This window comes from Saccostrea cucullata, unplaced genomic scaffold (assembly GCF_032062105.1).
Source record: "Saccostrea cucullata isolate Sc308-1 unplaced genomic scaffold, CSIRO_AGI_Scuc_v1 ctg2148, whole genome shotgun sequence".
NCBI classification, from domain to species: domain Eukaryota; kingdom Metazoa; phylum Mollusca; class Bivalvia; order Ostreida; family Ostreidae; genus Saccostrea; species Saccostrea cuccullata.
In genome coordinates, this window is record NW_026926774.1 from 195,899 (window position 1) to 208,023 (window position 12,125).

The 12,125-nt window shown below is 34.0% G+C and overlaps 1 pseudogene; it reads right to left on the bottom strand.

Annotated features, from left to right (window-relative positions):
* Positions 1 to 766: 766 nt before the first annotated feature.
* LOC134272633 (uncharacterized) lies at positions 767 to 1,973 on the bottom strand (annotated as a pseudogene).
* Positions 1,974 to 12,125: the final 10,152 nt, after the last annotated feature.

Sequence of the window (12,125 nt, forward strand, 5' to 3'; positions counted from 1 at the left end):
CTATTAAATTGTTAAATTGAGTATATATCTTGGCTAATATTTGTGAAACTTTTAATATATCTCGATCATTATATCTACACCATGCATCATTACATGTACATCGTCGCTAGCATCATTATTATTTTTGATTAGGCACCAAATACATAAATACCTGTCTCTATTTATACAAGAGGTAAAATGCAATTTTCTGCAGTCATGAATTAAAATTTCTTTTTGGACAAATAATTTTGCATGGGATCCGGGACCATATTTTTGGCGTCAGATTAGCAAATGAGGCACCAGTATGATTTTAACTGACCAATCAGCCGAATGAATATTGCATTATGGGTTATTACGAATACTACAGGAATTTTACAATTGAAAAAGGAGAAAATCTTATGGTAAATGAAAAGCATTTTTAAAAATATTATTTTCATGCTTATAATAACAAACAATTCATTTGTTAAATAAACGGCGGAAGTCTAGGTTTCTGAAAGTCATACTGCACAAGCGATTTGCGTCTGTTTTAATTCCTTTGTTGTACTACATGTATTTCCAAGTGAATTCCCTGGCCGAACACGTGATCCAAAACGTAAACAAAGTTTTGTCCATTTTAATGCATAAGAGGTGCTGCTCGTTTTCCTTACCCTTGAAGCGCTGATGTTTTAAACTAGACACAAACTACATAGTTTCTTATCTTTGTATTTTGTTCGTAAATACTTTTTTTCATTTTGCACTTCCATTAACATGATCGCAGATTGGCCTAAGTACGTGTTCGAAGTAAAATTCATTCAACGATTGGTTGAAATTTCAGGAGGCGTCTCCCCGCTCCATGTTCACCATCATCATGATAGTTTTCAGTCACTTTATCGTTTTCACGGAATCTGTAGACCAAGATTCTGCTGTCAACACTAGCGACATAGGGGTCAATGCAGGCCTTCTTGTAGAAGTTTTGGACACTTTCTGCCGAGTCTACCTCAGATCCAATGGCAAAAAATTCAGATTTATTTTTTTGTATATGATCTACGCTTTTTGTAGCAATGTCATCCAATTTGTGTGTTTCAGGCGCTTCAATTTGTAATACGTCTGCATTGGCGAGCAGCGGAACTTCCTCGCTATATTTATCGCCATTTGGTAAAGTGAGGCTGTTTTTTGACATTTTAACAGTAATGTTCTGTTTTTTGAAAGAGTCTGATTTGTCAAAAAGTTTATTTCTAGCAGAAACGATGGACAGGGGTTGTTGAGGGGTGATGTAAAACGGTAAGGTAACCCTCGCTATTTTTTTCATTTTCTGGGCGCTGAGAATTTCATCTTTTTTCTTACCGTCAACCAGATTGGCAGTAATAGACACTGGCCGATCCGAGTGCTGGGGACGAACTCCGTTTCTGTGAATTCTAACGAATTTAACGTATACCCCTAGTGTTTGCTTAATAATTTCTGGCATAGTAGAAGCAAGGTCTTCATTTTGGGAGTATGGATAGTTATGTATTAAAATATTGTCACGCATAGACCTAGCTCGCAAATCAGTGATTTCATTGTCCATCACAGACATTTTTCTGTCAATCCTAATAACCACTGATCGCAGCAGCTCTACCTCTCTGCGCAAGAAGCGTTTTCCGACCTCAGTGTAGAAATTTCATCATAATTACATTCTGCTTGTTCACAGACATACTTAAGTTGAGCATTAAGGCTGTGTTCTTCAGTGTCTAAACCGTCAGTTTTGTTCTTATTCACAGACCGTGATCTATCTACACTGCTCTTTTCACTATCTAACGGGATCGACTCGGGAAGACCTTCGCTTTGTTGTGAGCTCGTATTGACTGCGTTGCCTGTCCCCTGAAGTGAACTCTTATCAGACACTTTCTTTGTATTATTTGATCTCCCTCTTCTTTGCATTTTCGGGGTATAAAATTCACAGAAAATTATACAAAATATATCCAGACACTCACAAACATATGCTATCCAAAATTCAGGTAAACGGAATCAAAATCCCAACAGATTAGCACCCAAAATAGACCAAAACACCGGACAGAAATTTTAAGCGTCCATCTCGGTGGGTGTCACCTGATCTCTGAATTATAATGATTCAGCACAGAATAAGGAGTTTAATACTATAAAAATAAATGCAATACAAATATAACATAATTCTCTAATTCCGCGGCCGAAGCCCACAATTTCTGTAACAGGATGGTGGTTACTTTAGTTAAAATAGTCCCGAGTGTAACAAGATTCCAAATCATGATATAAATGAATAAAGAAAACCATTTTTAAATTTATATATAATTTATTTGATGATAAAAATAAACAAAAAAACAACAAATAGAAAAGGGCGTGCAGTGGACATTTCTTGTAGACTTTGAAGATGATGGAAATTAATTTCAGGAATGAAATGTGGGAAACATAATAGGTGAATGAGACTCTATAAAGAAGTAATCAATGAAATTGGAGTCAAGTTCCCGTCGATATAATACTTATAAGACGATATACTATTATATGGAAAATCAGGCGGACAGCGTCGGGAACTTCCGGATCCTAGCAGAGGAGAACGGGTTGGCAAGAATAACTCCTGGACAGTTCTCCTGATTTGTATCGATTCCAGGACAGTTCTCCTGACTTGTATCGACTCCTTAACATTTCTTCTGACTTGTATCGACTCCTTAACAATTCTCCTGATTTGTATCGACTCCTGGACATTTCTCCTGATTTGTATCGACTCCTTTACAGTTCTTTGACTTGTATCAACTCCTTAACATTTCTTCTGACTTGTATCGACTCTTGGATAGTTTTCCTGACTTGTATTGGCTACTGAACAGTTTGGCATTTTTTATGAGACTTAATATTTGGTGAAATAAAAATCAATTTTCCTTCTTAATTCAGTTTGCACCTAGAATTGCTATAGCATAAAATTACACAATTGAAAAAGCCCCCTCTTCTCATATTTGAAGATTCAATCGTTAATAATCTACTCTATATATTACATAATCATTACATATTAAACAATATACAATCAATGAAGCATTCTCCTCCAACATCCTGCTAATCTGTGCCATCGACGAAAGGAAAAAATGGAGGACACTGCTCCCTTTTCCAGTCTTGAACGTTCACCTGAAAAACGTGAAGCTGCTTAAAATGTTTTCTGTCTAAACAATAGTATTCTCTTAAGTTAAACATCTTATACTGTAACCAAACTTTTAAACGCAGCGACTTTTATTCGCGAATTAACGGGGGTAAACTTATTCCCGACGATTATATTTGCGATCAAGCCTTAAAAAAACAGCATCTGCATAAGAATATATAGATGATCACCTATGTTGCTATCAAAACTTGTACGGTAGTAAGCTGTTCTTACTCAACAATTTTAGGTACCAGACCATGTTAAATCATGTATGACTGGTTTTTTTTTAAATCAATATTTTTCACTGCCTTTGCAGATATATTTCAAAACGTATGAATAACGGACAGTGTATAAAAGAAGAATCGACTTTATTCCATATCCCCACCCTGGAAGACACACCAGAAAAAAACCATAGAAACTAATGGAACGGGATATTCATTATTCCGAAAACCACTGGTCTAACCAAGTTACAATGAGTAGATTTACAGTTGTTCTGCTGTATATCAACACGATGCGCGATTCCTTGGATCTACCTTTGCATTTTGTGTGTTTGATGTTTTTGCAGCTCACAGAATGGAATAATTTCCTAAAAAGTAAGAAGAAACATCATTAAAATGCATACTGGGGAGGTGTATTAGCTAAAGGGAATTGCAGCCACTTGATTTCTGGCAAATAAGAAGCTCACATCGGTGAATGTTATTCATATGTTATGCAAATTTTATATCATACTTTATTCTTTAAATAGTTAGTATTTACCCAGAAAATACTTTTCTTGCAAGTTCTATATAAATTTAATATTCTGATTTGAGAGACAGCTGTTTTTTAGCTCATCATTTATCCTGATTTTTCGTAAGAAAATATCAGTAATTATTTTCATATCATCTCGTTTTTTGTCAATTCTTATTGAAAAGGAAGTTCTTATCTCTGAGTTTTTTGTTTTAAAGGTCTCTGTCAGGAGGTGTCGATCTGTTCTTCAAAAAAAGTTTTAATTTCAATTTGTTGTTCTTTGAAAGTATTTTCCATGGACTTGATTGCCATATTTGCAGTCCCTGTTTCAAATGATTCCACTATTGACCATTTTACAGAATTTGTGGTGCTTACTGGAATTTCTTATTGTAATGCTTCAAATAATGTTATGTATTATCGATTATTCTCTTTAAATTTTCATTTTTTCCGTCTCAATTTCCTACTAAATGCATCTGAATTAGGTAAATCGGGATAATTACAACCACCGTTTAATTTCGACCACAAAACACAATTCTGCACAATAACTTACGGCATTATTGAATTTAGTTGTCAATATTAACGAAAAGCAAACACATGTATTGAAATGGCATCAAGGTAGTTTTTGGGCCTCCATAATTCTGGTACTGTTACAAGCAGTTGAGCATGTTTTGTATCTTTCAAAACTTTAGAAAATGGATATTCTGAAAGATTTCAAGCATCTCTGAAGGAGTTATGTCTAGAGGAAAATTACTTTGTTATATGCCTTACATATTTTTGAAATCATGCACATATCAATTTTCATATGTAATCTTTATGTTTTTAATATTAAAAACTTGAATTTACTTGTATTTATTTTCATCTACGAATTTTCATATTGTGTATTTGTCTGTAATTGTAAATGATGAGGTACTAGTATCCAACAAATGCATCATTCCCAAAAAACCTATTTGTCTTCAAAAGTTATAGAAACTGTTTTAGTTAGGCACAACTCCAAAGTGTTTGTAGTAGTACAATATGTAACATTTGGCGACTTGTTTATACGACTTGTTTCTGCTTGACGACTTGTTTTTCTCCGAAAAGTATGTATAATAGTAAGACAAAACCATAAAAACTTTGACGCCTTGTTTTTCACCGAAAAGTATGTATAATAGTAAGAAAAAAAACATAAAAACTTTGACGCCTGGTTTGTCACTGAAAAGCGCTTGACACCTTTTTATGTACCTGACATTTGATGTGGGGAAGGGTTTAACACACATTTTTTTATATTGGCACACCTGAATACACACCAGACGTCTCGTTTCAAAAATGTTTGGTATCTAGTTTTTTCATGTACTTTGATATCCCCAAGTCATTGAAACATGACATTTCATCAGTGTTATAAACATAGAAAGGGCACGTCTCAATTAATTTACACAACTAAATACACACAAGAGTATATATATATATATATATAGATAATCTTTAGAGAAAAGGTAAAGACGCTGAGAAAAGTTTCGACCATTTATTTTTTAAGTAGAAGAAACTTTGTTTTACAGTGATCTTATTTTTGAAGATGTCTTTTCTTTTAAGATACGGTGATATTTTAAACATTCCTGACGCGGATTGTATTTGTCACCAAGTAAATTGTTAGACAGTGGAAGCGCATGGATTGTCATAACAAATAGCAGAGAAATATCCCTTCGCAGACATTTACCGAAAACGCTATCGGAACCTGGCCACAGTAGAAACGAAAGGAAATCCGGGGACTTTAGAACAAAGAACTATTTCCTTGTATAACCTATGTTGAACCCAAATGTGGTTTTATTCATTTAAATTACTGATAGTAGCGTACGTTCCTCAAAGGTGCTAACTGCATATATTCAGGTTTTTGAATGAATTTTGATTTAGGACTAGAGGGTAAAGAGAGTTTAGTGTCGTTGATAAAAGTGTCAACATTTATATCATTCATCCATGACAATGAGACGGTATTGAAGTCCACTAAAATACTTTCTCTTTAAATTTCAAAATTCGAAGAAACTTATACAAATGCTTTTTAATGCAAGCGTACACATTCCGTAGTTTAATCACTATGACTTTAGACTACTACATGACGTCATTTGATTTTTTTTAACAGATAAAACATTATAAGAATCATTTGGCAAAAGCACCCGTCGATGATCCGCGATCAGACAGTTCAAGTGTCGATTTAAAAGTCGGATTTGGATATCTTAAAGCATTTAAAAATACCCCCACCCCCTTTCAAGTTGGTGTATGATAAGATACGTCCCTAGCGTCCCATACAGATAAGTCAAAAAGTGATATACCAGGTACATGTATTTCTCAGGATCAAATTTCATGCACTAGTAAATAAACTCACTAGGTAGTTTCCTCTATTAAGACGTCCACCGTTCTTTTTCTTTCAGCATTTACTCCCCAGGAATAGGAAGTGTTGAAACATTTGGGTCTTCTTCAGTGTCGACTTCTGATCTAAAATATCTAAAACATGTATAGTATTATTTAATAATTATTTAATCATTTCCAATCATAAACCTCTTCTTTTTTGTATATAACAGTTGAAAAAAAGTCATGAAATATACAAACACATCGGGAAAAAATTATGAATCGAAAAATATACTCCCATTCTTAAAAAAAGAAACCTTTTACCGGTGAAAAATAAGACTGGGATTGAAGTTCTCCAAAATGTGTCTAAAATATAACGCTCAGCTCGAATTGAATTGATAACTTACATTATATTCTAAATGGGTGACTACAAGACAGACCAATAAGCCTGTCATCATCTGCTAGCACTGAGCCATTTTGTATTGATAATTTTACACGTATACCTTAGTGTTTTTCTTATCACCTTCTGTTCGTCGCCTGTCCGACTGTAAACTTTTACATTGACAACATCTTCTCAAGAACTACTTGGCCAATTATTACTTAACATAGTACAAATCGTTATTGGGTAAAAAGGAGTTATAAGGAATCCAAATATTACATTTATGTATCTAAGAAAAATCTTTGAAAATCTTTTTAACAACCATTGAGCCAGAGAAATTGAAACACATAAAGAAGCATCCTGGGATAGTGTAAATTCTTGAAATCAGGACCCTAGAGGTATGGCGGGATCACTTTAGATATTACAGAGGTAGAATCTTGTGAGGAACAGCATGGCAAAGGTTGCTCAAGTGAGCAATGTGACCCTTAAGCATATTGTTATGTAACCTTTATTTTTTTTATCATATCTGATAACTGTTATGATATCAAACTGAACCAGCATCATAGCTGCACTCCATTATGTCAGACATCTGTACTTCCTTCTGGACGGACCTTGTGCAGGATTTCTTGGCCTCTTTTTCTATAATATCGCCTATGATATTACCTTTTTGCGATGGTTTTCTGATTGGTGGGTGGATTATCGCAGCCATTCGCAGGTTGTTAAAAATTCATTGAAGTGGCTTGGTCCCATGCAGGAGTTGATCATACCTGAAGGAAGAAAAATGCAAGATATTTAGCTACAAGATAAATTTTAAAGATAACCTTACTACATAAGAAGTTTGAGATGACAAAAGAAAGTGGTTGTTATTAAATATTATTTTTACAGATTGAATCAATTGCATCTGTCAATATTTACTAAATCGTTATCAATATTGAAAAATGAGGAAATTTATAGAACACTTGTGATTTATAATCACCGTCCTAGTAGAGACAAGGGAGAGATAGTGACTTCTTATGCCTATTTATAATTCATCCAAATAAGGGTAGTGGCCAACTTTTTCAAAGACAACTTACTATCACTTCCAATTTTTTTTTTTACATTCCTTGCTTTCACTATGCTATGGTAATAAAGTGGAGGGGCCAACCATTCTATCATTGCACATTTACTATAGTAAAGGTTATGTTTGGGGCACCCCCCCCCCCCCTTGCTTTCACTATGCTATGGTAATAAAGTGGAGGGGCCAACCATTCTATCATTGCACATTTACTATAGTAAAGGTTATGTTTGGGGCACCCCCCCCTGCCCCCCGGATGCTACGTCCCTTGTATTAACCAAAACTATATAAATACCTTATTGTTGAAGGTTTCTGATAGAATGTTCGTTGAGATTTGCTCTTGTGAAAGGCAAATTTTCGAAAAGATGGCGGGTTTGTCGAGCTCTGTGCATTGGTTGCCAGCGACGTTTGAGATGACTTGTCGTCGTTCTTTGACTAACTACCCTAGAGGCTAATGTTGACATCACGTCTTCATTCAAAATTTTGCTTATGATTTCTCCGGCTTTGTCCAATTGCATCCGTTGAATGCATTCAAAACACTGACTTGAGTGCCTCATCAACATCGACCCAGGTGACCAACAGATTGTTTCAAAGGCTATCAGTCCCAGTCTTTGTGATTAATAAAGGGGTATTATAAATTTGTTTAATTGCTAACATCGATAAGTGTACAGTTGTATTTACTTGAAGAACCAGCAGGAGTGGGCATCTGCATGATACCTGTCATATTCATTCTTGTTCACTTCGTAGGTGCGCGCAACGGGCGATCGCAGAAAACAGTTTGACATGTCTCTTTTATAGAAAATAAAACAATATTTTTTTCCAAACAAGGCCCCCCGAGAAGCATGAAAGATACATTAGTAGATAAAGGCATTGCATCATCAATAGGTAGATAAAAAAAAAATCTTAAAGTAAATTGCATTTAAGAAAATTAAAGTAAAGTATTTCAATTTTAATGCTAGTATATCTATCAGTTATACATTAATCGCAAAATTTGCTTTCAATTGGGTCTTTTAATTTTGTGTAAAGTTGGTGAAAAATAAAAAAAAAATACTGATTTTTTAAACCTGGATTTTCATTAAATTGTTTAAATTTATTTAAAATTTAATATGTTGTATTCACATGTAATGCTCTATTCTCGTTCTACAGTTGTCGTTCTTGCTACTGTACGAACGATAACTCTTAATTGTTTCAATTATCTGAAGCAAAAGAACTGTTAAAGGTACTTGGACACAGATTTGAAGTTGATATTTTTTCTATAATATTACGACTTATATATTTTAATAGCATTTCACACAAAAATTAATTAAAAATTTTATTTCGTTTAAAAGTTATTAAAAGTTTAATTTTTTTGGCGCGTTTGATTTACACATCTTTGCACTTTCACAAATTTTAACTTTATTCTTAATCCTTATGAAAATTGACATTCTAGTTGTTTGTTAATGAAAAATATTAATACTATAATCCAGAAAATTCAGAGTAGACATGTTCGAAAGCAAAACAAACACACAATATATTGTCAGTCCGTGTAGTTGTTGTGAGCAGACTTTGGCGTTTAAACGCACCCGGTGAACCAAAACACCAAACAATAACAAAACTTTCCCGCTGTTTACAAAAACTGTGTACATAACACGAGTGTGCTCGATATGCTAAACTATGTACACAACGGAATGACAATACTTGTGAAGGAGTTTTGCTTTCTAACATTTTTACCCTAAATAAAATTATTTTCCGGATTTAAGTTTCAATGTTTCTCATTAATACACAACAAGATTGCCACTTTTCCTAAGGATTAAGAATAAAGTTAAAAATTGTGAAAGTGAAAGGATGTGTCAATCAAACCCGCCAAAAATTTAAAGTTTTAATAACTTTTAAATGAATAAGGATATGGAAATAACGAACAGTATTCAATCTCAACGTCCATTAAACAAATATACAAAACAAGAGCAGAGCAAACACGGACCTCCGAAACATCAGAGGTGGGATCAGGTGCCATGGAGGAGTGAGCATCCCCTGCTGACCGGTCACACCCGCCGTGTGCTCATTGTCATAATCAGGAAATAACGGAAAAAAATCCGTAGTCAATTCAGTGTATAAATAATGGACTAACAATTGGTATGAAAAACGTCAGTCAGCATTTCATTCAATGATAAATTGTATTTGCTGACAAGGTAATTGTATCGACCATAGAATTTACGAAATGATGACTTTAAACGAGACTTTTGATATTCTTGTTTCATCAACTTGCTTGTCAATAATTTACCTCGTTTAAGAAATTGTTCATACGTAGAGCATGCTCTTGCGTATCGAATCAACTGAGATATAAATACTCCGTATGCAGGTGATGAAGGTATATTGCTGCATAAGTAAGGGAAGTTGACGATAGAAAAGTTAAAGTCATCACGTTTATCATATAGCTTGGTTGTTAGATTACCATTTGTGTCTTTTTCAAGTAAAATATCCAAGTATGAAGCAGAAGTGTCGGACTCTGTGGTGTCTTTTATCTCAAGCTCACCAGGATATATCGTGTCGACGTAGGAATGGAAATTATCATTATTAATTGACAATACGTCGTCGATATATCTAAATGTCGAGTTGAAGGCCACAGCAAGTGTTTTTTTCTTTTCATGCAAAAGATTTTGCATAAATTCTGCTTCATATGAATATAAAAATAAGTCTGCTAATAACGGAGCGCAATTTGTACCCATGGGAATTCCAATAGATTGTTGGAATACTTGGTCTCCAAAAACCACATAGATATTGTCAATCAGAAACTCAAGCATCTTCTTGATGTCAACTTCAGAGTACTTATGTGTACAATCAGAATCTGTTTTAACAAAATAATTTTTCAAATGACCAATGACGAGGTAGGTAAACTAAGATTTTAACTAAGATGAAATAAGATTTTTAATTAATTGTTGTGTGAAATGCTATTAAAATATATAATTCGTGATATTATACAGAAATATTCAGAAAATATTAACTTTAAATCTGTGTCCAAGTACCTTTAAGTACCCCGGGTACTTACAGTACATCGTCGCTTTTACTGTAATATCCCCCCCTCCTCCCCCACAGCCACTGGCCAGAATAACCCTTTGGGAGTTCCGGGCATTTGTGCCCAAACAAATTGTCTGAAAAATAAAACAAATTTCATTTAGATATTTTTCATTTACATTATATTTGCCCACGTTTTAATTTAGCCCTTGAGCAAATTTAAAACTGGGCAAGTTCTTAAGATTACAACATCGAACATGAAGGGTAATCAAACGAAAACAAGTATTATATCTCATTCCAAGGGATTTCCTCATCTTATTAATATTGCCAACCAATTTGACATTGTTTCTCAAGTTAGAACACGAAAAGGCTTTCAAAGACTCCCAGAGTACAAGGCTGATGTACAGAAAGTAATGAAGGAGTTGAAGGATATTGGCGCTTTGGAATTAAAGACTGGTCTAAAACTTGGCTGCAAGGGCCTGAAATGTAATAGGGACCCTTTTCGTGAAACCTATCATAATCTGCCTTCCTTGATCAGAAGACACAAACCTTCGGTTCCATTAAGCAGACAAAGAAATCCGAATTACTAATAGAAGTGTATAAAATGGTATTAGTGAACTTATTTTTGACATAAGCATATTAAGGTTCATTGGTACTCTGATAAGAGAGATAAGAGAGACAACTCTTAATGGCATAAATGTCTATTATTATAGATTTGCCAAAGTTAAAGTGCCTTTTTTGTCCAATTTTGCCCTGCAAGCTATGATATAATTGTTTGTAATTTAGTTATAAAATACATTTTTGTTGGAAAATCATTAAGGTTCAAGCAACATTTTATAGGAGCAGAGGGTTTATGAACCTGAATATAAATATGAATTATGAGTTTTTAAATGCTTGTAATATTGTCTTTCATTGATTGCAAACAGCAAAATACTGCATTTAGCTAATATTGTACCTTCAAAATTTCATATGAATGCCAACTTTCATTAAACATAAATATTTATGTATCATGTATTTTTTTTTTTATTGGAGAAGTTGAAGGAATATTAAAGCAGAAGGCCTATGAGTCACAACACTCATTAGAGTTACTATGGTCCTTTTTAATCATCATATTTTCCCCTATATTTTCTTAATATGCACAACTGTGACAGCTCACCCTACCAAAATAACTGATAACACATAGCTGTGGAAATTTTGACTCTGATCGAGTTTCAAAATGAATGAAGGAATGAATGAAGGAATAATCTTGATAGTACAAAGTCAGCGAAAATTTTACATCTCAGTTGGCACATTTACCTTTGGAAAAGCCAGTAGTTGTGTATCCTGTGTTTGAAAAATCTGGTAACCAAATTGGTAGACATGAGATGGAAAATTACATTTATTGAGAAGTCATAACAAACTTAATGGAATGTACATAAATATTTATTAGGAAATCAATATTACAAGAATTGGATATGCATTTTTATCAGGACAAGGTTGTACATATGTCATCATCTAATGCTTGACGTCTCTTGTGATGGGTCAGGATGCAGGCAAATTCATAACTGAAATCTGACATCTTA